The following is a 26270-nucleotide window of genomic DNA, read 5'->3' as shown; positions in this document are numbered from 1 at the left end:
GGTGCATTCGGTGGAAGTGGTGGCCAAGGTTACTAATGGCGCACCGTGGCATGGTGCGCCATTACTAGTTTAACTAGTAATGGCGCACCACACACACGGTGCGCCATTAGTATGTTTGGACAGGCGCACTAGTTCAAAAAAAAATTTGGTACTAATGGCGCACCGTAGGCAGGGTGCGCCATTAGTAGTTTCAACACTAATGGCGCATCAGAAGGTGGTGCGCCATTAGTATATACTAATGGCGCACCACATGTCTGGTGCGCCATTAGTGCCATTTCCATCTATAGCCCTTTTCCTAGTAGTGGTAGTAGCAACAACAATAGTCATAGTAACAGTGATAGCAATGATTTTGTAGCAAGTGTAACAGTAACAATAGCAGTAGCAACTTAGCAGGAACAAAATGAGAGAAATTCGTAGGCATTGGATCGGTGAATTCGTTGCATGATATTCATCATATAACAGTCATAGCCTAGGGCGATACAACACTAGCTCTAGTTCATAAATATAATGTAGGCATGTATTCTGTAAATAGTCATACATGTTTATGGAAAGAACTTGCATGACATCTTTTGTCCTACCCTCCTGTGGAAGTGAGGTCCTATTGGAAACTAAGGGATATTAAGGCCTCCTTTTAATAGAGAACTAGAACAAAGCATTAACACACGGTGAATACATGAACTCCTCAAACTACGATCATCACTGGGAAGTGTCCCAACTTTTGTCACTCCGGGTTTGCCGGATCATAACACGTAATAGGCGACTATAACTTGCAAGATTGGGTCTAGAACATAGATATAATTGTGATAATATAAATGGTTCACATCTGAAATCATGGCACTCAGGTCCAAAGTGACAAGCATTAAGCACGGCAAAGTCATAGGAACATCAATCTCAGAACATAATGGATACTAGGGATCAAGCCCTAACAAAACTAACTCGATTACATGATGAATCTCATCCAACTCCTCACCGACCAGTGAGCCAACGACGGAATTACTCACTCCCGGTGGGGAGCATCATGGAATTGGCGATGGAGAAGGGTTGGTGATGACGAAGATCGAAGACCCTCCCTCTCCGGAGCCCCAAACGGACACCAGATCTGGCCTCTCGATGAAGAACAGAAGGTGGCGACGGCTCCATCTCGTGAAATGCAATAATTCTTTCTCCCTGATTTTTTTTCTCCAAATATGTGATTTTATAGTATCAGGGTTGGATTCTACGGAGCCACCAGGTGGGGACAACCCACCTGGGCGCGCTTGGATGGGGGGGCCCCTGGTGGGTTGTGCCCACCAAGGTGCCCCCCTCCGGTGGTTCTTGGCTCCAGAAATTATATTTATTTGTATAAAAATTCCTCACAAAGTTTCATTCCAATCCGAGAACTTTTATTTCTACACAAAAAACAACACCATGTTAGTTTTGCTGAAAACAGCGTCAGTCCGGGTTAGTTTCATTCAAATCATGCAAATCAAAGTCCAAAACAAGAGGAAAAACATTAGGAAAAATAGATACGACAGAGACCTATCAACTCCCCCGAGCTCAAACCTTTGCTTGTTCTCAAGCAATTTAGTTGATAAATTGGAAGTGAAAAAGAAAAACTTTTGCGAAATCTTTTGCTCTTGTTTACATAAATAAGCTTAAGTAGCACCCAAGTTTTCAGCAAAGATTATAACTAACCATGTCGACAATAACTCTTCAAAATTGTATTAACTCATATCGATGCCATATAACCTAGCGAGCAATAATAAGATATCTCAAACTACAACACTTTGTCAAAATAGCCATGATATAATATGACAATAGTGTTATCTCGCTAGCCCTTTCTGAGACTGCAAAACATAAATGCAGAGCACCTGCAAAGTTCAAGCAGCGACTAAACATTGTAATTCATAGTAGAAAAGATCCAGTCATGATGCACCCAACATTAGCTACACAAAATGCATGATGATGAAAATAGTGCTCTTAGGTTCTGGCGCTTATTTGAGAAGGTGATGACACAACATAAAAGTAAATAGGTAGTCCCTTTGCAAAGGGAAGCATTGATTTGCAGAGGTGCCAGAGCTCAAGTTTTTAAAACAGAGGTAAATGAAATTTTGAGAAATGCACCCTTCTTGTTTACTTCACGACCATTAGTTATCGGCATCTTCCATGCTAAACACATTAGTGGTGTTTCCCAAGTGATAAAAGTAAAGGTTTACTCCTCCTCCACCAACAATCACACTCCACGGCTTGTCTGAAACAAGGGGTGCCGTCCATACCAACAACAGTACTGGGGGAGTTTGTTTAATTATTTGCAATTTGAGTTCGAGATTGGGAATCCCTAATACCGCCACTCTCGTGCAAGGACGATTCATTAAACAATCATCATGAGAATAACCCGCTTAGAATGGAAGATACTGACTACCTCCTTTCGCTCTATGAACAATCCAGGCACACAAAAAAGGATATTTATTTGAAGTTTTTAGAGGTGGCACATGCAAATTTACTTAGGACGGCAGGGTAATACCGCATATAGGTATGTATGGTGGACTCATCTGGAATAACTTGGGTTTCAAGGTTTTGATGCACAAGAAGAAATCCCGCTTAGTACAGGCGAAGGCTAGCAATTAGGTTGAGAAGCGGCCAACTAGAGAGCGAAAACGGTCATGAACATGCATTATGCATGTGTAACATTGGATACTAGCATGAGTAGGATATGAACACCATGAATATAAATATCATAGAGGCTATGTTGATTTTGATTCAACTACATGCATGAACATGTGCCAAGTCAAGCCACTCGAACATTCAAAGGATGATACCATATCATCATACTACATCACAATCATTTTAACACAATGTTGACATCCAAGATAAATAATTATCCACTCCTAGCTACTTAAGCATGGCATGAGAAACTATAATCTCTAATTGTCATTGCAAACATGTTTGATCATAATAAGCTGAATCATGGATACTAGGTTAAACATGTTTACAAAAACATAACAAGTTGAGTTCATACCCATTTCTCTCTGCCACAACCAATTCATCAAATATCGTCATTATTGCCTTTTACTTGCATGACTGAACGATATGAAAATAATAATAGTGCAAGAGTGTCGTGGACTAAGCTGGAATCTACAAACATTTTATTCAAGAAGAAGAAAACAAGGTAATTTGGGCGCTCTGTTGGATCAAAATAGTGCATATGAGAGCCACTCAACATTTTCATCGTGGTCTTCTCCTCGGTATGACTCAATAAAAAGAAAAGACATTCAGAGAAACATACTCAAATATTTTTGGAGTTTTTGATTTTTATCTTGAAGGAAACAAATTAAAGAAAGAGAAACAAAAATGTGAAAAACTATTTACACGGGAGAGCTCCCAACAAGCAAAAGAAGAACAAGGAAATCTTGTTGGGATTTCTTTTTAAATACTACAACTAACTACACTAGAAAGAAAAATAAAAAAGAAGCAGAAAACATTTTTTTGTATTTTCTCAAAGTTTTTAAAACACACAAGAAGAAGGCGAGAAAATAAATCTAGCATGGATAATACAATGAAAAAACGTGGACACCGACAACTGGAATGAAATGTGTGAACATGAAACTAATGTCGGTGGAAATATGTACTCTTAGGATTTTGGCCTAACTTGGTAATCTCCATCAGTAGCCTGCATAACAATCAAAGTGATAGCTCATAGAGGCTCGGGGTGCTGACGCCTCAGCCCGCCGTACATCCATAACCGCTGTGTTATGTGCTCGGGCCTCGCTCTCAAGAACATAATATATTCCCTTGCCGTGAACATCAAAGAGAGCATGTGCAGGCAAAAAGGTGTCCACAATCGACCTTTTATTAAACAACAAGTTATAAGTAAAATTATGGGCTTCACCACTAAGGATCTTATGACGTTTCATAGCATCGAAGTCTAGGTACTGCGTAGGTAGGATGGGGTCATAAGGCCAAGGTGAAACACCCAGCTCTCTTGCTAAGCGTGTGGCATAAATTGCACCATAAAAATATCCACTACCAGCATTGTGCTGCAATCTGCGTGCCACTATCGCTCCAAGGTTATAACTTTTGTCACCGATGAGAGCGGTGCGTATAAGGTTCAAGTCTGGAGCACAAAGTGTACTACAATCTTGTTTGCCTACAATGCATTTTCCATCAAAAAGTGCAAAGTATTGGATTGAGGGAAAATGAATGCTCTTTATTCTACCTTGAGTCACTCCTCTAGTCTCACCATAGCAAAGGCTAGTCAAGAATATCTCAAACTCAGATCACAGCGAACCCCAAAATGAAATTTTGCAGTGGTTAGAAAATGCCTCTAAGGACGGAGTGAAAGGATAGTCATAGAATTTAAACGACACTCTTGACTCACGAGGGTGGAATTTAAATTCTTTCATAAATGATTCAGTGAGGCTGAGGTGTTGGTTGCACTTATCCGTAATGTAGGGACCGAACTTGGCATTGTGAACATATTTCTCCAATTCTTCTTTAATGCCCACATGCACCATATAATCATTGCATGGCCATAAACATGATTTGGTGGCGGCATATCGAATGGAATTTTCATTGGTTCAACATAAGACCAGCAAACGGAACTGCTACTAGATGATGCCTCCGAGGACCTCCTCCGAGGACCTCCTCCTCGAATAACTCCTTCCAAAGAAGTTCATCATATTTGCGTAAAATTTTCTGAAAAAAAATTGGGTCCCAAATTTTGTCAACAAAACTTCACAAGATTGATAGCAACTACTCATAGGGATGCATAGAGGCCATATCAAGCATTCAAACCACTTAGAACTCTAAGAATTTAAAATGCAAGGTCATCTACAGCAGCACCAAGAGCAACTAATTACTCAAAATATAAACCACTAAAGGAAAAAATAATTGGACCAATGGAGGAGGCACATATCAAGCAACAATCCCCCGAAACAGTTTTGAAAATGGAGCTTCGAGCAAGGAGATCGAAATCCACGGGTTTGAGAGCAAGAACATGAAAAAGAGAGCAATGGTGATTTTTCTCTAGTGGTAGGTGGTGATATGGGATGAAGAGATAAGTGAGGGGGACACGTGGGGACCACAACCCACCAAGGCGCGCCTGGGGGTGCTGGCGCGCCAAGGTGGGTTGTGCCCACCTAGTGCACCCCCCTATGATGTTATTTGCACAAAAAATTCTTAAATATTTAGAAAAAATCGTATTAATTTTTCAGAGCATTCTGAGAACTTTTATTTTTGGGTCATTTTTTTATTGCACGGGAAATTCAAAAAACAGACCAAACATGGCATTTTATTTTATTTAACTAATAAAATAGAAAACAAAAGGTAGGGACAAAAGGTAGTTGTCGGTGTCAAAACCGGCGGATCTCGGGTAGGGGGTCCCGAACTGTGCGTCTAGGTGGATGGTAACAGGAGACAAGGGACACAGTGTTTTTACCCAGGTTCGGGCCCTCTCGATGGAGGTAAAACCCTACTCCTGCTTGATTAATATTGATGATATGGGTAGTACAAGAGTTGATCTACCACGAGATCAGAGAGGCTAAACCCTAGAAGCTAGCCTATGGTATGATTGTTGTTCGTCCTATGGACTAAAACTCTCCGGTTTATATAGACACCGGAGAGGGCTAGGCTTAACAGAGTCGGTTACAATGGGAGGAGATCTTCATATCAAATCGCCAAGCTTGCCTTCCACGCCAAGGAAAGTCCTATCCGGACACGGGACGAAGTCTTCAATCTTGTATCTTCGTAGTCCAGGAGTCCGGCCAAAGGTCATAGTCCGGCCATCCGGACACCCCCTAATCCAGGACTCCCTCAGTAGCCCTTGAACCAGGCTTCAATGACGACGAGTCCGGTGCGCAAATTGTCTTCGGCATTGCAAGGCGGGTTCCTCCTCCAAATATTCCATAGAAGATGTTGAACACAAGGATAGTGTCCGGCTCTGCAAAATAAGTTTCACATGCCACCATAGAGAGAATAATATTTGCACAAATCTAATCTGCTGACGTACTCTACAGCGTGATATCACGCCACGGCCAGGCCTTTATTCGAATCATTTTACTGTTCCACCTCAGTGCGTTTAGCGAGGCGGTTTCCTTGGCATGTCTTGTCAAAGCAGAGATCGTGTCCCCTTATTTTGGGATTCTCATCAATACGGGCATGGGTAACCCAACCGCGCCATTAACCGTGGCGCTTGGGAGATAAGCGAGTTTTATTATACTGGTGGGGGCTCATAGTCTCGGCCGCCCATATAAGGGGATAAGGATCCACCCTTTCCATTCACGCCTTCTTCCTCCCTTGCTTGTCCATCCGCGCACTCGAGCTTCAGCACCCAGGTCCGCACTTCCCACCTCGACCTTTCTCCAATCATGTCTGGAGCGGGAGGTAGATGGATGGCCTCCTCCGTCACGGAGGGGCAAATTAAAAAGTTGAGGAAGGCCGGATACTTGTGCGATGACATCGCGCACCGGCTTCCCGAGGAGGGGCAACTCGTCCCCACCCCTAGGCCCCATGAGAGGGTCATGTTTCTCCCCCATTTCCTCCGCGGACTGGGCTTTCCCCTCCACCCATTTGTCCGGGGGCTCATGTTCTACTACAGCCTAGACTTTCACGATCTGGCCCTGAATTTCATCCTCAACATTTCGGCGTTCATCGTCATGTGTGAGGCCTTCCTCCGCATCCAGCCTCACTTTGGCCTATGGCTGAAGATCTTCAGCGTCAAGCCGAAGGTTGTGGGCGGACGTCAAGCGGAGTGCGGAGGCGCCATGGTGGGCAAAATAGCCAACGTCACATGGCTCGAGGGCGTTTTTGTAGAGACCATCAAAGGATGGAAATCGGGATGGTTCTACATCACTGAGCCGCGTGACCCTGAATGGGCAGTGGTCCCCAAATTTCGATCTGGCATCCCCACTCGGTTCACATCTTGGAAGGAGACGGGCCTGTCCTGGGGTAGTCCGGGAGAGGTGACCGGACTCCAAACCTGCGTCCGGGACCTGGTGAACAAGAAGGTTAAGCTTGTCAACGTAGTCTAGGTCATGCTCTTCCACCGGATTCTTCCGTGTCAACGACAGGCCTTCACCTTGTGGGAGTTCGACCCGGCCAAGCACCAGACTCCGTCCCGGCTTTTCGACACAAAGCACGAGGACGCTTGGAAGGTGCTATTCAAGAGCTCCTAGGTCTCCCCACCCGTCACCGAAGACCGCAGATTCTGCACCAAGCGCCAAGCCACCGAAGTAAGCTCGCATTTAGTCTTTCTCGGGACACTTGATTTTCATGGTTTGATTTTATGCAGGATCTAAACTCCTGTTCCTTTGACAAGACTGGAAGAGGACATCCGGGCAGTTTGATTGCCCGACCCCTTTGCCCGAAGGCCCAGCAGACGCGCTCTTGACGATGTCGCTAGTTCCAGCACCTCACGTGGTGCCAGAGAAGAAGGCCAAGAAGAAGGCCACGGGGACCCGAAAGAGTTCCCGGCGCATGGTGGTGTCGGATTCATCACCCGACAACCCCGAAGCCCCCTCCGCCTCTGAGGACGAGGAGGAGGAAGAAGAGAAGAAGAAGCCTCACCCCCTCCAGCAAGGGGAGGAAAGAAAAGGAAGGCCGCCCCAATTGGGGGGGGGGGAGGGTCCAAGAAGGGGAGGACCCTTCTACCGGACTACGCCTCCGATGCCAAAGACGGCAGGGAGGAATGGCCATCCAGGGTCAAGCCCCTGGCAAAATCGTAAGTATCCGGATACCAGAATAACTTATGGCACTCCTATGATGTATGGCACCTTCTGACGCTGAATTCAATTATGTAGTCCGCCCCGGGCTCAGCTCGGCGATTCGTCGAGCGGCTCTCTGGACTCATCGGATGTGAATAGCGCTTCACTTCCGACGGCCTCCTGCCCTCTCCCTACAAACGGTGCTGAGGTGGAGTCCCAAAAGGGGCTAAACCAGGAGGAGGTGGTCCTGGAGGCACCACAAGGCGACCTCCCGGACTCCAGGCCCGAAGGGGGTAAAACCCCAGAGGGATCTAAGTCCGGCCCTGGGCCGGACACCGCTCCGGAACCAACAATGGTTCCAGAGACCGGCAGGCGGCGCCTTCATAAGAAAGGCGCGCCTACGACGCCGGCTGCCTTCGTCCAATCGGAGATGCCGGACAACTTGCTGGAGGTGCTTAACGACGCCTCCATCGACGAGGAGCACCGCACTGTTATGAGTGCGGTGATTCAGAAGGTTCAGTCCGCCAAGAGCGGACTGACAGAAGCCTGTACCAGCCTGCTAACAGGCTTCGAGGTATGTAAAACATATAAAAATGTTACCGCATAGACAGTAGCCCCTGATGCTCAGTTCGGTGTTCGAAAAGAAAATCCGAGCTGAGGATCTAAAAAGATATACGCAGTAGTCTAACATAAATGTGTCAATATGGGAATGCAGGCTGCGCTGCTGACCTCTGCCGCACTGACTGCGGAGGTCGATACATTGAAGAGGAGCCTCGAGCGGTCCGAGAACGAGCTCGGCCGTGCCAAGAAGCAGCTCGAGGACATGGAGGGTACGTAATACCTTGTGTAAATGTATATATAAATACTTGGTTGCAAATAATAACAGGACCAACGTGAATGTTGCAGGGACCACGTCTGAGGTGGCGACCCTGAAGGAGGAGGTGTCCAAGGCTGAAAACAATGCGGCCTTGGAGCGCACCGAGCGAGAGAAACAGGAGGCGCAGGTGGCGGAGGTGCGGCTAGAGCTCCAGGCTCTCGTGGAGAAACACGAGAGTTTGGAGCGTGACTCGAAGACTCGAGAGTCCGAGCTCGCCTTGGCTCTTGAGAGTGCCAAAACCGCTAAGGCCGAAGCCCAGAAGGCCCTCCAGGAGATCGAGGCGATAAAGAAGATAGCGGCGGGTAAGGCATTCTTTATGCAAAGCAAGCATATAAAAGTGAATTATCTGTTACTTACCCGAATCCGGAGCTCTCTAGGAGCGTTCGCTGATCTGCCCCGTAGTGTGTCTGATGCTGCCGCGTTCTACCGCGCCGAGGAGGGGAGCTCGACGGAAAAGGTGTTCTGGTCTCAATATGCTGAGGCCGGACATCCGGTGCCCCTGAGCGACCAGCTGAAGCAGCTGGTTGAGCTCCACAAGGTGGCCGAACAGGCCATGAAGGGCCTCATAGTTCGGCTGTGGCCAGGAGAAGCCATGCTTGGGAGCTACTTCAGTCTGGTGTGGCGGCTGGTGGACGCTTGTCCCTGGATTGAAGTCATCAAGCGCTCTGTCTGTATTGAAGGTGCCCGTCGGGCCCTTGCCCGTGCTAAAGTGCACTGGGGGAAGATGGACGCTGAGAAGCTTGTGACGGACCCGCCACCGCTGGGCAAGGAGTATCGCACGCCCGAGATGTATTATGAGGGCGTCCTGAAGGGTGCCCGCATTATAGCGGGTGAATGCTCCAAAGATGTAATTTTTGAGTAGACTCGCATCTGTTATCCTGTGTGCTGAAAACTTTGTTCATATGCGCTAAGCAACACTTGTTAATTTAAAATATTACCTTTTGTGCGGCCGTTTATTAAATCTGAGAGATGCAAGTCATCGGCTTCTGCCCCCATGCCACGAGTGCTGGGGTGTTCGGGATAAACCTGGGCGCTCTTGTTCCCATTCTTGGGTCCATCTAGGGAGGCGCTCAGCACAACGAACAAGGTCATCGGGCTTATAGTGCTTTATCACTCTCACTTAGCCATAGAATTCTATAATTTTAAATTTTGGCGAAGCCCCTAGTATTCGGAAGACCGAGTTCGGGGCGCTATCCACGCCTGGGCCGGATAAATCCGGCTCCTCGCTCGAAGCAGCATAAGTCTTTAAGGACTTGAAAAACCTCGCGAATAGCAACCGGTCTCTCGCATTATCATGACGGTCAGTTTTAGCTTTCTCTACTGAGGTGTTAACCCAACTCAACTGGGGCACAATCGCAGTAGTTCTCCCAGCGCTACCTTAGCCAACATTGTGGAACATAAGGTACCAAAACATGGGAGCCGGGCAAACCCAACTATTGACCCAAGACATGATTCGGAGCCAATGCATATAGTGCTATAAGTTCGGGGTGCCGCACTCATGAGAGTGTTCGGTCTTCTCACACCGTGTTATGGGGTGCTGAAGCCCCCGGTGTATTGGCCATACCAGAGTTTACGGTTGCAAAATGTCATGATTGAACATATTTGTATAAAAATAGACGAATACAATAATAGATAAAAGCTATATATTGTTTATTAAAGGGGGGCTGCTATGAAAGCAGAACGATACAAGTAGTGCGGTAAGCAAGGGGTGGGATTATTTGACATATCCCCCTCCAGAGGCAAGCTGTTAGACCTTTAAGTAAAACGGGTATTTAGCTCGTTATAGAGACCACCTGGACATTTGACGTGGCTTGTGCTCTCCCTGGCTGTTGCATTGTGTGTTCGGCGAGTGTATTGCCGCCAGGCCTTCCGGATAGTTGGGTCCTGAAATAAATAAATAAAAAAAGAAACGGCAGAATAGGGAGCCCCTAGTGCGGTTAAGCCGCATTCTGGGAGTGCCGTAGTTGTGCCCCTCCCCTTATACCCATGGTATTTCCAAAGCGTAGTTATGTACGCGTGGTACCGCTATCGCCATCTGGCGAGGGCTGGGGTTGGGGCCGCACTGCTATGCTTGCTCGGAGCGTGCCAGCCGGTTTTGTTGTAGGTTACTTCGGGCGCGCTTGACGTTGTCCGGACGCTTAACACCCGGATTGGGGAATTGCCTTGATAGGCTACTTTGAACTTCCGCCGCCAGGGCCGCCGTGTGCTCCTCCGTTTGGAGGGAGCGTTCGGTGTTTCCATTTACCGTGATGACTCCGCGAGGGCCTGACATCTTGAGCTTGAGATATGCGTAGTGCGGCACCGCATTGAATTTCGCAAATGCGGTTCGTCCGAGCAGGGCGTGATAGCCACTGCATAATGGGACTATGTCGAAGATTAACTCTTCGCTTCGGAAATTATCCGGGGATTCGAAGACCACTTCGAGTGTAACCGAGCCTGTACAGCTGGCTTCTACACCTGGTATGACTCCTTTAAAGGTTGTCTTTGTGGGTTTAATCCTTGAGGGATCTATACCCATTTTCCGCACTGTATCCTGATAAAGCAGGTTCAGGGTGCTTCCGCCATCCATGAGGACTCTAGTGAGGTGAAATCCGTCAATGATTGGGTCTAGGACCAATGGGGCGAATTCGCCGTGACGGATGCTAGTGGGGTGGTCCCTTCGATCAAAAGTGATCGGGCAGGAGGACCATGGGTTGAACTTCGGGGCGACCGGCTCCAACGCATAGACGTCCTTGAGAGCACGCTTCCGCTCCCTTTTGGGGATATGGGTTGCGTATATCATGTTCACCGTCCGCACTTGCGGGGGGAAACCCTTCTGTCCTCTGTTGTTCGGCGGCCGGGGCCCCTCCTCGTCATTGCTATGCAGCCCCTTGTCTCTGATTTCGGCACTTAACTTGCCTGCTTGCTTGAACACCCAACAATCCCTGTTGGTGTGGTTGGCTGGTTGTTCGGGGGTGCCGTGTATCTGGCACGAGCGATCGAGTATCTGGTCTAAACTGGATGGGCCCGGAGGGTTTCTTTTGAATGGCTTCTTCCACTGACCGGTTTTAAAGCCTCTGAATCCGGCATTAAATGCCATATCCTTAGTGTTGTCGCTGTTAATGCGGCTCTTGTGCTTGTTGCGACGTGACCTACCGTTGTTGTCCTTGGTATCCGAATTGCCAGGGCTCTTGGTTATGTTATTGTTACGAGCTAGCCAGCTGTCTTCTCCCGCGCAAAAGCGGGTCATGAGTGTCGTGAGGGCTGCCATAGATTTCGGCTTTTCCTGTCCTAGGTGCTGGGCAAGCCATTCGTCTCGGATGTTGTGCCTGAAGGCTGCAAGGGCCTCGGTGTTCGGACAGTCAACTATTTGATTTTTCTTGGTTAGGAACCGTGTCCAGAATTGTCTGGCCGACTCCTCTGGCTGCTGGATTATGTGGCTAAGGTCATCGGCGTCTGGTGGTCGCACATAAGTGCCCTGGAAGTTGTCAAGGAACACGGATTCCAAGTCCTCCCAACAACTAATTGACTCTGCTAGCAGGCTGTTAAGCCAATGCCGAGCTGGTCCTTTAAGCTTGAGCGGGAGGTATTTGATGGCGTGTAGATCATCACCATGGGCCATGTGAATATGAAGGAGATAATCCTCGATCCATACCGCGGGATCTGTTGTGCCATCGTATGATTCGATGTTTACGGGTTTAAAACCCTCGGGGATTTGATGATCCATTACTTCGTCTGTGAAGCATAGTGGGTGTGCGGCGCCCCTGTACTGGGCTATATCGCGACGCAGCTTGGATGAGTTTTGTCTTTTGTGTTCTGCCTGGCCGTATTTATCATATCCGGCGTGACGGTTATCGTCACGTGACGTGGGGCGCCCACGCGATCCGTAGATCGATCTTGTTTGCCTTGCCTTATTCTCCACTATGTCTCGCAGGTCTGTTGCGTCTCCCCGCACTCTGGTATTTTTTGAGCGGTGCCAGGGTGCGGCTTGGGTCGAGGGCCGAAAGGCCTCTCTGTCGCGGCCACGGGGTGGCCGATCGGGCGCATCGTATGCTGGTGATGTAGATTTAGTTGCTTCCTCCTCAAGTTGGGGTAGCAGCCTGCGCTTTGGGTAGCTCTTGGAGGCGCGTTCGAGTTTATACTCTTCGGCCGCCAGGACTTCGGTCCATCTATCGGCTAGCAAGTCTTTTCTTGAGGCTGCTTGCCATGGCCATAAGCCTGCGTCTGAAACGCTCTTGTTCGACGGGATCCTCTGGCGCGACGAATTCGTCATCGTCGAGGCTTGCCTCGTCTTCGGAGGGAGGCATATAATTGTCGTCCTCGATCTCCCTGTCCTCAGCTCTCTCATGAGGGCTGGCTCCTTCGTTCTCCTGCGCTGAATCCTGCTGGAGGGAGTTGTCTTCGGCACTGTCCGGCGTGTTGTTATCTCTGGTGCCGGATTCGCCGTTTTTGCTTTGGCGGGATTTTGAGCGGCGCCGCTGACGTCGGCGCTTGGGTTGCTTCTTGGAGGGGTCGTCCTCCGTTTTTTCATTGCCATCCCCTGCTTTGGGGGTGTCCACCATGTATATGTCATATGACAAGGTGGCTTTCCAGTGCCCTATAGGTGCTGGTTCTTGGTCGTCTCCTTCATCGGCGTCCATGTCGTTGATGTCTTCGGATTCGAAGTCGAGCATGTCGGTTAAATCGTCGACAGTGGCTACGAAGTGGGTGGTGGGTGGGTTTCAAATTTCTTCGTCATCCGTATCCCAGCCATGCTGGCCATAGTCCGGCCAGGGCTCTTCTGACAAAGAGAGAGACTTTAGTGAACTCAGGATATCGCCGAAGGGCGAGTGCTGAAAGACGTCCGTGGCGGTGAACTCCATGATCGGAGCCCAATCGGGTTCGATCGGAAGAGGTGCGGAAGATTCGGAGTTCGGAACAGAGTCCGACACCATGGAGTCATAGGCCTCGCCAAGGACTGGGCTGGTGTTCGGCTCTATCGTCATAGAGATTGCGGCACCTGGGGCGGCGTCCAATCGTCCGTCCCCAATTGGTGCAGTCGGCTCCGAGCTAATGGTCGGAGCGGGCGCCTGAGCGACGCTCTGGGCGTTGTCCGGCGGCAGAGCTAAATCATACCCCTCATGACAGTGCGGCGTGCTCGGCCGTGGCTCGAATCCATCGAAGATCTAGTCCCCGCGGATGTCGGCCGTGTAGTTCAAACTTCCAAACCTGACCTGATGGCCAGGGGCGTAGCTTTCGATCTACTCTAGATGGCCAAGCAGATTGGCCCGCAGTGCGAAGCCGCCGAATACGAAGATCTGTCCGGGAAGAAAATTCTCACCCTGGACCGCGTCGTGGTTGATGATCGATGAAGCCATGAGGCCTAAAGGCGACGACACAGAGGAACTCTCAATGAAAGCACCAATGTCGGTGTCAAAACTGGCGGATCTCGGGTAGGTGGTCCCGAACTGTGCGTCTAGGCGGATGGTAACAGGAGACAAGGGACACGGTGTTTTTACCCAGGTTCGGGACCTCTCGATGGAGGTAAAACCCTACTCCTGCTTGATTAATATTGATGATATGGGTAGTACAAGAGTTGATCTACCACAAGATCAGAGAGGCTAAACCCTAGAAGCTAGCCTATGGTATGATTGTTGTTCGTCCTATGGACTAAAACTCTCCACTTTATATAGACACCGGAGAGGGCTAGGGTTACACAGAGTCGGTTACAATGGGAGGATATCTTCATATCAAATTGCCAAGCTTGCCTTCCACACCAAGGAAAGTCTTATCCGGACATGGGACGAAGTCTTCAATCTTGTATCTTCATAGTCCGGGAGTCCGGCCAAAGGTCATAGTCCGTCCATCCGGACACCCCCTAATCCAGGACTCCCTCAGTAGTGCTTACTAGATTTATCAACTTCATACTTCTCAAAAATGATCCATTAATAAGGTTGATCAATTCTTATTAACAACCACTTCCAATTAGCATGAAACCGAAGAACTTTCGTGAAACACTAAGTTACCTCAATGGGGAGATGAATGTCCCCAATAATAAGCATTTCACATTTGTTTTTGGCAGTAGGTAGAGGTAGTTGAAAACTTCCAATAGTGATTGTCCGAGCTTTTTCAATAACATTAATACCATTCACTTGGAATTGTTTCTTCGGAAAGTGCACCGTATGCTCATTAACATTGATATGAAAAGCGACCTTGCTTTTATTGCAATCAATAACAGGCCCTGCAGTATTCAAGAAAGGTCTACCAAGGATAATAGACATGTTGTCGTCCTCGGGCATCTCAAGTATAACAAAGTCAGTTAAGATAGTAACGTTTGCAATAACAACGGGCACATCCTCACAAATACCGAGAGGTATGGCAGGTGATTTGTCAGCCATTTGCAAAGATATTTCAGTAGGTGTGAGTTTATTCTAATCAAGTATTTTCTATAAAGAGAAAGGCATAACACTAACACCAGCTCCTAAATCACACAAATCAGTTTTCACATAATTTCTTTTGATGGAGCAAGGTATAGTTGGTATTCCCGGATCTCCAAGTTTTGTAGGTACTCTACCCTTAAAAGTATAATTGGCAAGCATGGTGGAGATTTCAGCTTTCGGTACTTTTCTCTTATTGGGATGATGTCTTTCATGTATTTTGCACAAGGAGGCATTTTTAAGATATCAGTCAAGCGAGTACGCAAAAAGACTGGCCTCAACATTTCAGCAAAGCATTCAAATTCTTCATCATCTTTCTTCTTAGTTGATTTAGGTGGAAAGAGCATAGGTTTTTGAACCAATGGTTCTCTTTCCTTACCGTGTTTTCTAGCAACAAAGTCTCTTTTATCATATCTTTTATTCTTGGGTTGTGGGTTATCAAGATCGATAGCTGGTTCTATTTCAACATCATTATTCGGTTCTTTATTATTTGTTTGAGCATCTTCATGAACCTCATCATTGTATTTTTCATTATCAGAAGGTGAGTGTTCATTACCAGATTGATTTTCAGCATCAGAAATAGAGACTTCATTATCATTATCAGGAGGTTTTTCTACTTCAGGTTCACTAGGGGCATGCAAAGTCCTATCGTTTTTCTTCTTCTTTTTCTTTTAGAAGGACTAGGTGCATCAGTGTTAACTCTTTGAGAGTCATGTTCCATTCTTTTTGGGTGTCCCTCATGATAAAGTGGTTCCTGAGTAATTCTACCTCCTCTAGTCATTACTCTAACAGCATGATCATTGATATTATTATTCATTTCATCTAACAAATCTCTCTGAGATTTTGGAACTTGTTCTAATTGAGTTGTACCATAGAGGCATGCTTTCCTATACCTCTAACATCATTGGAGAATCTAAATAACAAGTCAGTTAAGCGAGCAATCAAATCAGAATTGTATTTCAATTGTTTCATAACATTTGCATTGAAATGATCTTGCATTCTAATGTAATTATCAAACTCATAAAGGCATTGACTAGGATTTTTATTATAAGGAATATCACCTCCATCGAACTTTAGTAAAGAATTTACCTCTACCACCTTAGGTGGTGGTGGTGTTTCAATCCCATGTATTTCTTTGATGGGTGGTAAATTTTTAACATCCTTTGCTTTAATACCTTTTTCCTTCATAGATTGCTTTGCCTCTTGCATATCTTCAGGACTGAGATATAAGGTACCCCTCTTCTTTGGAGTAGGTTTAAGTGGTAGTTCAGGAAGGATCCAATCATCATAATTTTTCAATATGTTATTCAATAATTCTTTAACTTGCTCAACAGTTTGTTCCCTGAAAACACAACCATCACAACTGTCTAGTAAATCCCTAGAAGCATCGGTTAGTCCATTATATAAGATATCAAGTATTTCATTTTCCTTAAGAGGATGATCAGGAAAAATATTAAGCAATTAGAGAAGCCTCCCCCAAGCTTGTGGGAGACTCTCTTCTTCAATTTGCGCAAAGTTAAATATTTCCTGTAAGGCAGCTTGTTTCTTATGAACAGGAAAATATTTTTCAGAGAAGTAATAAATCATATCATGGGGACTACGCACACAACCAGGAGCAAGAGTATTATACCAAGCCTTAGCATCACCCTTTAATGAGAATGGAAATAACTTGAGAATATAATAATAGCTAATCTTCTCATCATGAGAAAAAAAGGTGGCTATGTCATTCAACTTAGTAAGATGTGCAAAAAGGGTGGCTATGTCATAACCATGGAAAGGATCAGATTCAACCAAAGTAATTAACTCTAGGTCGACAGAGAATTCATAATCCTTATCATCAACAAAGATAGGTGAAGTAGCAAACTTAGGATCACATTTCATTCAAGCATTCAAAGATTTTTCTTCTAGTTTGCATAATAATTTCTTAAGATCATCCCTATCATTGCAAGCAAGAAAGTATCTAGTTCTCTCCTCATCCATAACATAACCTTCGGGTACCTTTGGCAATTCATATATAGGAGAACTAGGTCTAATAGGTGTTTCAAGATTTTCAGTTTCAACAATTTCATCAGTTTCGACATTCTCAGAAGCTTTAGTTCTAGTAAGTTGTTCATCAAGAAATTCACCTAGTGGCACATTATCATCAAGTAAGGTACGAGAATCATCATGAGTAGCATTCATAGCGAAAGTAGCATCATCAATAACTTGCAACATATCAGAATTGATAACATGTGGTGGTGTTGCAAGTTTACTTATAATAGAAGGTGAATGAAGTGCAAAGCTAGATGGTAGCTCCTTACCTCCCATCGTCTTAGAGGGAAAATCTTAGTCTTAGCATCCTTCAGATTCTTCATAGTGATAATTTGATAATAATCCCAAGTAACTCAACAAATATAGCTATGCTCCTCAGCAACGGCGCCAGAAAAGGGTCTTGATAACCCACAAGTATAGGGGTCGAAAGAGGTTTTGAGGGTAAAGTATTCAACCCAAATTTATTGATACGACACAAGGGGAGCCAAAGAATAGTTGCAAGTATTAGCAGCTGAGTTGTTAATTCAACCACACCTGGAGATTAATTATCTGCAGCAAAGTGATCAGTAGCAAATTAGTATGATTGTTTTGATAGTAGTAGCAACAGAAATAGTAACAGTAACAGTGATAGCAATGCTTTTGTAGCAAGCATAATAGTAACAATAGCAGTAGAAACTTAGCAAGAACAATATGAGAGAAATTCGTAGGCATTCGATCAGTGAATTCGTTGGATGATATTCATCATATAATAGTCATAATCTAGGGCGATACAACACTAGCTCCAGTTCATAAATATAATGTAGGCATGTATTCCGTAAATAGTCATGCGTGCTTATGGAAAGAACTTGCATGACATCTTTTGTCCTACCCTCCCGTGGCAGCGGGGTCCTATTGGAAACTAAGGGATATTAAGGCCTCCTTTTAATAGAGAACCAGAACAAAGCATTAACACACGGTGAACACTGCTATGTCTTGAGCTTGCGTTGGTTTTCCTGGAAGAGGAATGGGTGATGCAGCAATTGTAGCATAAGTATTTCCCACAGTTTTTGAGAACCAAGGTATCAATCCAGTAGGAGGCTCCTCACAAGTCCCACACACCTACACATACAAACAAGAACTCGAAATCAACGCAATAAAGGGGTTGTCAATCCCTTCACGGCCACTTGCGAAAGTGAGATCTGATAGAGATAATATGATAAGATAAATATATTTTTGGTATTTTATGATATAGATTGGAAAACTAAAGATGCAAATAAAAGTAGTTTAAAAGCTTATATGATAAGAGATAGACCCCGAGGCCATAGGTTTCACTAGTGGCTTCTCTCAAGATAGCATAATTATTACGGTGGGTGAACAAATTACTATCGAGCAATTGATAGAAAAGCGCATAGTTATGAGATTATCTAGGCATGAGCATGTATATAGGCATCACAGTCATAACAAGTAGACCGACTCCTGCATGTATCTACTACTATTACTCCACACATCGGCCGCTATCCAGCATGCATCTAGAGTATTAAGTTCATGAAGAACAAAGTAACACATTAAGAAAGATGACATGATATAGAAGGATAAACTCATGCAATATGATATAAACCCCATCTTTTTATCCTCGATGGAAACAATACAATACGTGCCTTGCTGTCCTTGCTGTCACTGGGAAAGGACACCGCAAGATTGAACCCAAAGCTAAGCACTTCTCCCATTGCAAGAAAGATCAATCTAATAGGTCAAACCAAACCAATAATTCGAAGAGACTTGCAAATATAACTTAATCACACATAAAAGAATTTAGAGGAGATTCAAATATTTCTCGTAGATAAACTTGATCATAAACCCACAATTCATCGGATCTCGACAAACACACCGCAAAAAAGAGTTACATCAAATAGATCTCCAAGATGATCAAGGAGAATTTTGTATTGAGATTCAAAGAGAGAGAATAAGCCATCTAGCTAATAACTATGGACCCGAAGGTCTGTGGTAAACTACTCACAACTCATTGGAGAGGCCTTGGAGATGATGTAGAGGCCCTCTGTGATCATTTGCCCCTCCAGCGGAGCACCGATGGAGGCTCCAAGATGGTATCTCACAGATACAGAAGGTTAAGGCGGTGGAAATAGTTTTTTGTGGTCGCTTCTGATGTTTTCAGGGTACATGGGTATATGTAGGAGGAAGAAGTACGTCGGTGGACGCTCGAGGGCCCACGAGGGTGGGTGGCGCGCCCACCTATAGGGGGCATGCCGGGCACCCTCGTGGATGCCTCGCTTGTTTCTTGACTTCCACTCCAAGTCCTCTGGATCACGTTTGTTCCAAAAACATCGCTCCTGAAGGTTTCATTCCGCTTGGACTCCATTTGATATTCCTTTTCTTCGAAACACTGAAATAGGCAAAAAAATAGCAATTCGGGCTGGGCCTTCGGTTAGTAGGTTAGTCCCAAAAATGATATAAAAGTGTAAAGTAAAGACAATAAACATCCAAAACTGGTAATATAATAGCATGGAACAATAAAAAATTATAGATACGTTGGAGATGTATCAAGCATCCCCAAGCTTAATTCCTGCTCGTCCTCGAGTAGTTAAATGATAAAAACAGAATTTTTGGTGTGGAATGCTACCTAGCATATTTCTCAATGTATTTCTCTTTATCGTGGCATGAATGTTCAGATCCAAATGATTCAATATAAAATTTCATATTAACATAAGAAATAGTAATACTTCATGCACACTAATAAAGCAATCATGTCTTCTCAAAATAACATGGCTAAAGAAAGTTCATTCCTACAAAATCATATAGTTAGGCTATGTTTCATTTTCATCACACAAAATACTCCCATCAAGCACAACCCCGGTTTAGGCCAAGCAATTGTTTCATACTTTAGCAATCTCAAACTTTTTTCAACTTTTACGCAATACATGAGCGTGAGCCATGGATATAGCACTATGGGTGGAATAGAATATGATGATGGAGGTTGTGTGGAGAAGACAAAAAGGGAGAAATTCTCATATTGACGAGGCTAATCAACGGTCTATGGAGATGCCCATCAACTGATGTCAACATGAGGAGTAGGGATTGCCATGCAACGAATGCACTAGAGCTATAAATATATGAAAGCTCAACAAAAGAAACTAAGTGGGTGTGCATCGAACTTGCTTGCTCACGAAGACCTAGGGCATTTTGAGGAAGCCCATTGTTGGAATATACAAGCCAAGTTCTATAGTGAAGAATTCCCACTAGTATATGAAAGAGACAACAAATGAGACTCTCTATATGAAGAACATGGTGCTACTTTCAAGCACAAGTGTGGAAAAAGATAGTAACATTGTCCCCTTTATATATTTTTTGGGCCTTCCTTTTTTTATTCGGCCTTTCTTTTTTTCTTTTTTTTATTTGGCCTTTCCTTTTTTTTCTTTTTGGCCTTTCTTTTTTTATAAGGGACAATGCTCTAATAATGATGATCATCACACTTCTATTTATTTACAACTCATGAGTTACAACTCAAAACTAGAACAAGATATGACTCTATATGAATGCCTCCGGTGGTGTACCGGGATGGGCAATGATGCAAGAGTGACATGTATGAATTTATGAAGGTGGCTTTTCCACAAATACGATGTCAACTACATGATCATGCAAGGCAATATGACAATGATGATGCGTGTCATGATAAACAGAACGGTGGAAAGTTGCATGGCAATATATCTCGAAATGGCTATGGAAATGCCATAATAGGTAGGTATGGTGGTTGTTTTGAGGAAGATATAAGGAGGTTTATGTGTGATAGAGCGTATCATATCACGGGGTTTGGATGCACCGGCGAAGTTTGCACCAACTCTGAAGGTGAGAAAGGGCAATGCACGGTACCGAAGAGGCTAGAAATTATGGAAGGTGAGAGTGCGTATAATCCATGGACTGAACATTAGTGCTCCATGCAATAAATTTGTTTCACAACTTGTACCATACGTGCATGCTATGGGACTTGCCAAATTCAACACAAGTATTACTTAAATTCACAATTACCCACCTACCATGACTCTAATATCACCACCTCCATATCTCAAAACAATTATCAAGTATCAAATTGATCATAGCATCCAATTCACTTCTATGATAGTTTTTATTATACCCAACTTGGATGCCCATCATTCTAGGACCAATTTTATAACCATAGAAAATACCATGATGTTCTAAAGGACTTTCAAAATAATATAAGTGAAGCATGAGAGATAAAAAATTTCTACAAAATTAAACCACCGTCGTGCTCTAAAAGATATAAGTGAAGCACTAGAGCAAAAATTATCTAGCTCAAAAGATATAAGTGAAGCACATAGAGTATTCTAATAAATTTCAATCAAGTGGGTTTCTCCCAAAAGGTGTGTACAGCAAGGATGATTGTGGTAAACTAAAAATCAAATACTAATATCATACACGACGCTCCAAGCAAAACACATACCATGTGGCGAATAAAAATATAGCTCCAAGTAAAGTTACCGATAGACGAAGACGAAAGAGGGGATGCCTTCCGGGTCATCCCCAAGCTTAGGCTTTTGGTTATCCTTGAATATCTTGGGGTGCCATGGGCATCCCCAAGCTTAGGCTTTTGCCACCCTTTATTCCATAGTCCATCAAATCTTTACCCAAAACTTGAAAACTTCACAACACAAAACTCAACAGGAAATCTCATAAGCTTCGTTAGTGCAAGAAAAAAAAACCCACCACATAAGGTACTGTAATGAACTTATTCTTTATTTATATTGGTGTTAAACTTACTGTATTCCAACTTCTCTATGGTTCATACCTGATACGTCTCCAACGTATCTATAATTTTTTATTACTCCATGCTACTTTGTCTACTGTTTTGGACTATATTGGGCTTTATTTTCCACTTTTATATTATTGTTGGGACTAACCTATTAACCGGAGGCCCAGCCCAGATTTGCTGTTTTATGCCTATTTCAGTGTTTCGAGGAAAAGGAATATCAGACGGAGTCAAAACGGAATGAAATCAACTGGAGAAGTTAATTTTGGAAGGAAACCAACCCAGAGAACTTGGAGTGCACGTCAGGGGAGAGACGGGCTGCCCACGAGGGTGGGGGGCGCCCCCCTGGGCGCTCCCCCTGCCTCGTGGGACCCCAGTAGCTCCACCGACGTACCCCCTGCACCCATATATACCTACGTACCCAAAAACTTCCAAAACAAAACCTAGATCGGGAGTTCCGCCGCCGAAAGCCTCTATAGCCACCAAGAACCATTCGGGACCCTGTTCCGGCACCCTGCCGGAGGGGGGATCCCATCACCGGAGGCCATCTTCATCATCCTGACGCTATCCATGACGAGGAGGGAGTAGTTCACCCTCGGGGCTGAGGGTATGTACCAGTAGCTATGTGTTTGATCTCTCTCTCTCTCGTGTTCTCTCTCGTGTTCCTCTATGGCACGATCTTGATGTATCCCGAGCTTTGCTATTGTAGTTGGATCTTATGATGTTTCTCCCCCTCTACTCTCTTGTGATGAATTGAGTTCCCCTTTGAAGTTATCTTATCGGATTGAGTCTATTATGAGAACACTTGATGTATGTCTTATGATCCACTTGATGTATGTTTTGGTGATCAACTTGCGGGTTTCGTGACATTGGGAACCTATGCATAGGGGTTGGCACACGTTCTTGACTCTCCGGTAGTAGCTTTGGGGCACTCTTTGAAGTACTTTTATGTTGGTTGGATGAATCTGAGATTGTGTGACGCATATCGTATAATCATGCCCACGGATACTTGAGGTGACAATGGAGTATCTAGGTGACATTAGGGTTTTGGTTGATTTGTGTCTTAAGGTGTTATTCTAGTATGAACTCTATGATGGATTGAGCGGAAAGAATAGCTTTATGTTATTTTACTACGAACTCTTGAATAGATAGAACAGAAAGGATAACTTTGAGGTGGTTTCGTACCCGACCATAATCTCTATGTTTGTTCTCCGCTGTTAGTGGCTTTGGAGTGACTCTTTGTTGCATGTTGAGGGCTTGTCATATGTTCTATCTATGTTATTATTGTTGAGAGAACTGGCACTAGTGAAAGTATGAACCCTAGGCCTTGTTTCCTATCATTGCAATACCGTTTACGCACACTTTTACCGCTCGCTACCTTGCTGTTTTTATTATTTCAGATCACAAAAACCTATATCTACTATCTATTTTGCACTTGTATTACCATCTCTTCGCTGAACTAGTGCACCTATACAATTTGCCATTGTATTGGGTGTGTTCGGGACACAAGAGACTCTTTGTTATTTGGTTGCAGGGTTGTTTGAGAGAGACCATCTTCATCCTACGCCTTGTACGGATTGATAAACCTTAGGTCATCCACTTGAGGGAAATTTGCTACTGTCCTACAAACCTATGCACTTGCAGGACCAACAACGTCTACAAGAAGAAGGTTTTGTAGTAGACATCAAGCAGTTTCTAGCGCCGTTTGCCGAGGATGTTAGCGCTTGAAGGTATATCTTTAGATCTTGCAACCGAATCTTTTTGTTTTTTGTTTTAGCACTAGTTTATTTTATAAAAGAAAACTACAAAAAAATGGAGTTAAGTTTGTCTCATACGCTTCATCTTTTTAATATCTTTCGTGAGTATGATGGAAAAGAAAATTGTGCTCAAATGCTAGAAGAAGAAATCTCTAAATTGTTTGGCACTAAATCTTTGAATGATGAGCATGATTGCAATGTTGTTAGTACGAATTGTTTGAATATCCATGATGCTAATGATGATTGCACTAGTTATGATGAGAATGCCTCCTATAAGCATGTCAATTTTTTTGAGTGCATTGGGCTTGCAAGGACACACCAAATAGGGAAGATAGATATTGCAAGAGGCATAAGTACTTAGAAACTAAATTGTTGCAAGAAGAGCTAGATGAATGTGCTGGAAGATTCAATATTTATAGTACCCCTTGTGAACTTTGCAATGAACGTGATCATTTAAAGCTCCAATGCTATTTGTTTCATGATCAAGTCGTTTCCAAATATTGTGATAATTTGATTACCCTTGAGCATCATAAAGAGCTTAGCCTTATTTTGGGTTATGAAGAAATGAAACGTATAACTAAGGGTATTTCAAAATTTAATCTTGATAGGTTTCTTGATTTTGATCTAGAGAAGATTTATTTGTATTGTGCGGAGAATTGCATTGAAAATCCTTATATTGCCAATTACCTAAAGAAAAGAAAACAAATAGAAGATGATGAGAATACTAATGAAAGGGAAGAGACTTCCCAATATCCTCCTATTATTTCTCATGATGAATCAGGTAACGAGGAGGAGCTTTCTATTCAACCAATCTCATCAATAAGGAGCTCAAAGAGGAAGGTTGAACCTACACATAATGTGAAGAAGAAAAAAGAAAAGAAGGAGAAACAAAGGTAGAAAGGTATCCCTCCCAAATGATGTTGCTCCTACTACTCATTGTGATGATGATATTTGCTTTACTATCGGTGCTATCCATATTTTTAATAGTGAGAGTGATTATGCTTATGTTATGAAAGGGGAAGCTATGTTTGATGAGTATGAAATATTTGAGAATATATTTGCTAAAATTAATCTTTGTCCCAAGCTTGGGGATGCTATGTTTAATGAAGATGATATTTTTAGCATCCCAAGTTTTGATATGCAAAGTTGTTACGATGAAAGCATGCCTCCTATTTATGATGATTATTGTGATGATACGTATGCTATAAAGAAGAAGTTTGCTTATGTGGAGAGTAGAAAATTTTCTATGCTTGTAGATCATGAAAAGAATGTATTAGGTGCTGGTTATATTTTTGAATTCATTCATGATGCTACTAAAAATTATTATGAGGGAGGAACATATGCTTGTAGGAATTGCAATAATGTCAAGTTTCCTCTCTACGTGCTTAAATTCTTGAAGCTATGCTTGTTGTGCCATCCTATGCTAGTTGATTATTGTTCCCATAAGTTGTTTGCTCACAAAATCCCTATGCATAGTAAGTCGGTTAGGCTTAAAATGTGCTAGTCATATGCTTCATGATGCTCCCGTTATGCTTCAATTCTTATCTTTTATGTGAGCATCATTGCCATCATCATGCCTAGCTAAAAAGGCTTTAAAGAAAAGTGCTTGTTGGGAGACAACCCAATATTTATCCTTACTTTTTTTGTGTGTCCACATGATTGTGCTACTGTAGTAATCATGTTTTATAGCTTTTGTTTCAATAAAGTGCCAAGTAGAACCTTTGGAAAGACTTGGGTAAAGTTTATATGATCTTGCTGTAGAAAACAGAAACTTTTGCACTCACGAGAATGGCTGCCATTTTTTACTGGAGAGTTATTTTAGGTTCATTCTTTTTGAAGATGATTAACAGACAAATTCCTCAGTTCCAGCAACTTATTTAATAATTTTTGGGGTTCCATAAGTATACGTTGGATACAGATTACTACAGACTGTTCTGTTTTTGACAGATTCTGTTTTCTATGTGTTGTTTGCTTATTTTGATGAATCTATGGCTAGTATTAAGTGGTATGAACCATAGAGATGTTAGAATACAGTAGATATTACATCAATATGAATTTATAATGAGTTCATTACAGTACCTAAGTGGTGGTTTTGTTTTCTTATACTAACGGAGCTTATGAGGTTTGTTTTGAGTTTTGTGTGGTTGAAGTTTTCAAGTTTTGGGTAAAGATTCGATGGACTATGGAATAAGGAGTGGTAAGAGCCTAAGCTTGTGGATTCCCAAGGCACCCCAAGGTAATATTCAAGGACAACCAAGCAACTAAGCTTGGGGATGCCCCGGAAGGCATCCCCTCTTTCGTCTTCGTCTATCGGTAACTTTACTTGGAGCTATATTTTTATTCACCACATGATATGTGTTTTGCTTGGAGCGTAATTCTATTTTGTTATTTTTTGCTTGATGTTAGTTAGAATAGTGTTTTTCACCTTTAGTTTCAATAAAAAAGTCAAGGATAGCCTTTGCCATGCTTATTTTGCTAGTATACATGTTGCTGTCTGAAAACAGAAAGTTTACCGCTGTTGCAAAAATTCCCTAGAAAAGTCAGAGAGTGGTATAACGTTGAATATTTTTGCATATTAAGATCTGATAAATTTATTACATTAGGAATTTTAGTTCATAATTTTTGGAGTCAGGGAAGTATTGATACTCTTGCATTCTTTACAGACTGTACTGTTTTGGCAGATTGCTGTTATGTTTGCATTGTTGGCGTATGTTCTCTTGTTTAATGATTCTATTTGAGGATAGGAGTATTAAATATTCAGAGACATTTATT

This window comes from Triticum aestivum, chromosome 1B (genome assembly GCF_018294505.1).
Source record: "Triticum aestivum cultivar Chinese Spring chromosome 1B, IWGSC CS RefSeq v2.1, whole genome shotgun sequence".
NCBI lineage: Eukaryota > Viridiplantae > Streptophyta > Magnoliopsida > Poales > Poaceae > Triticum > Triticum aestivum.
This window is presented reverse-complemented; position numbering follows the sequence as displayed.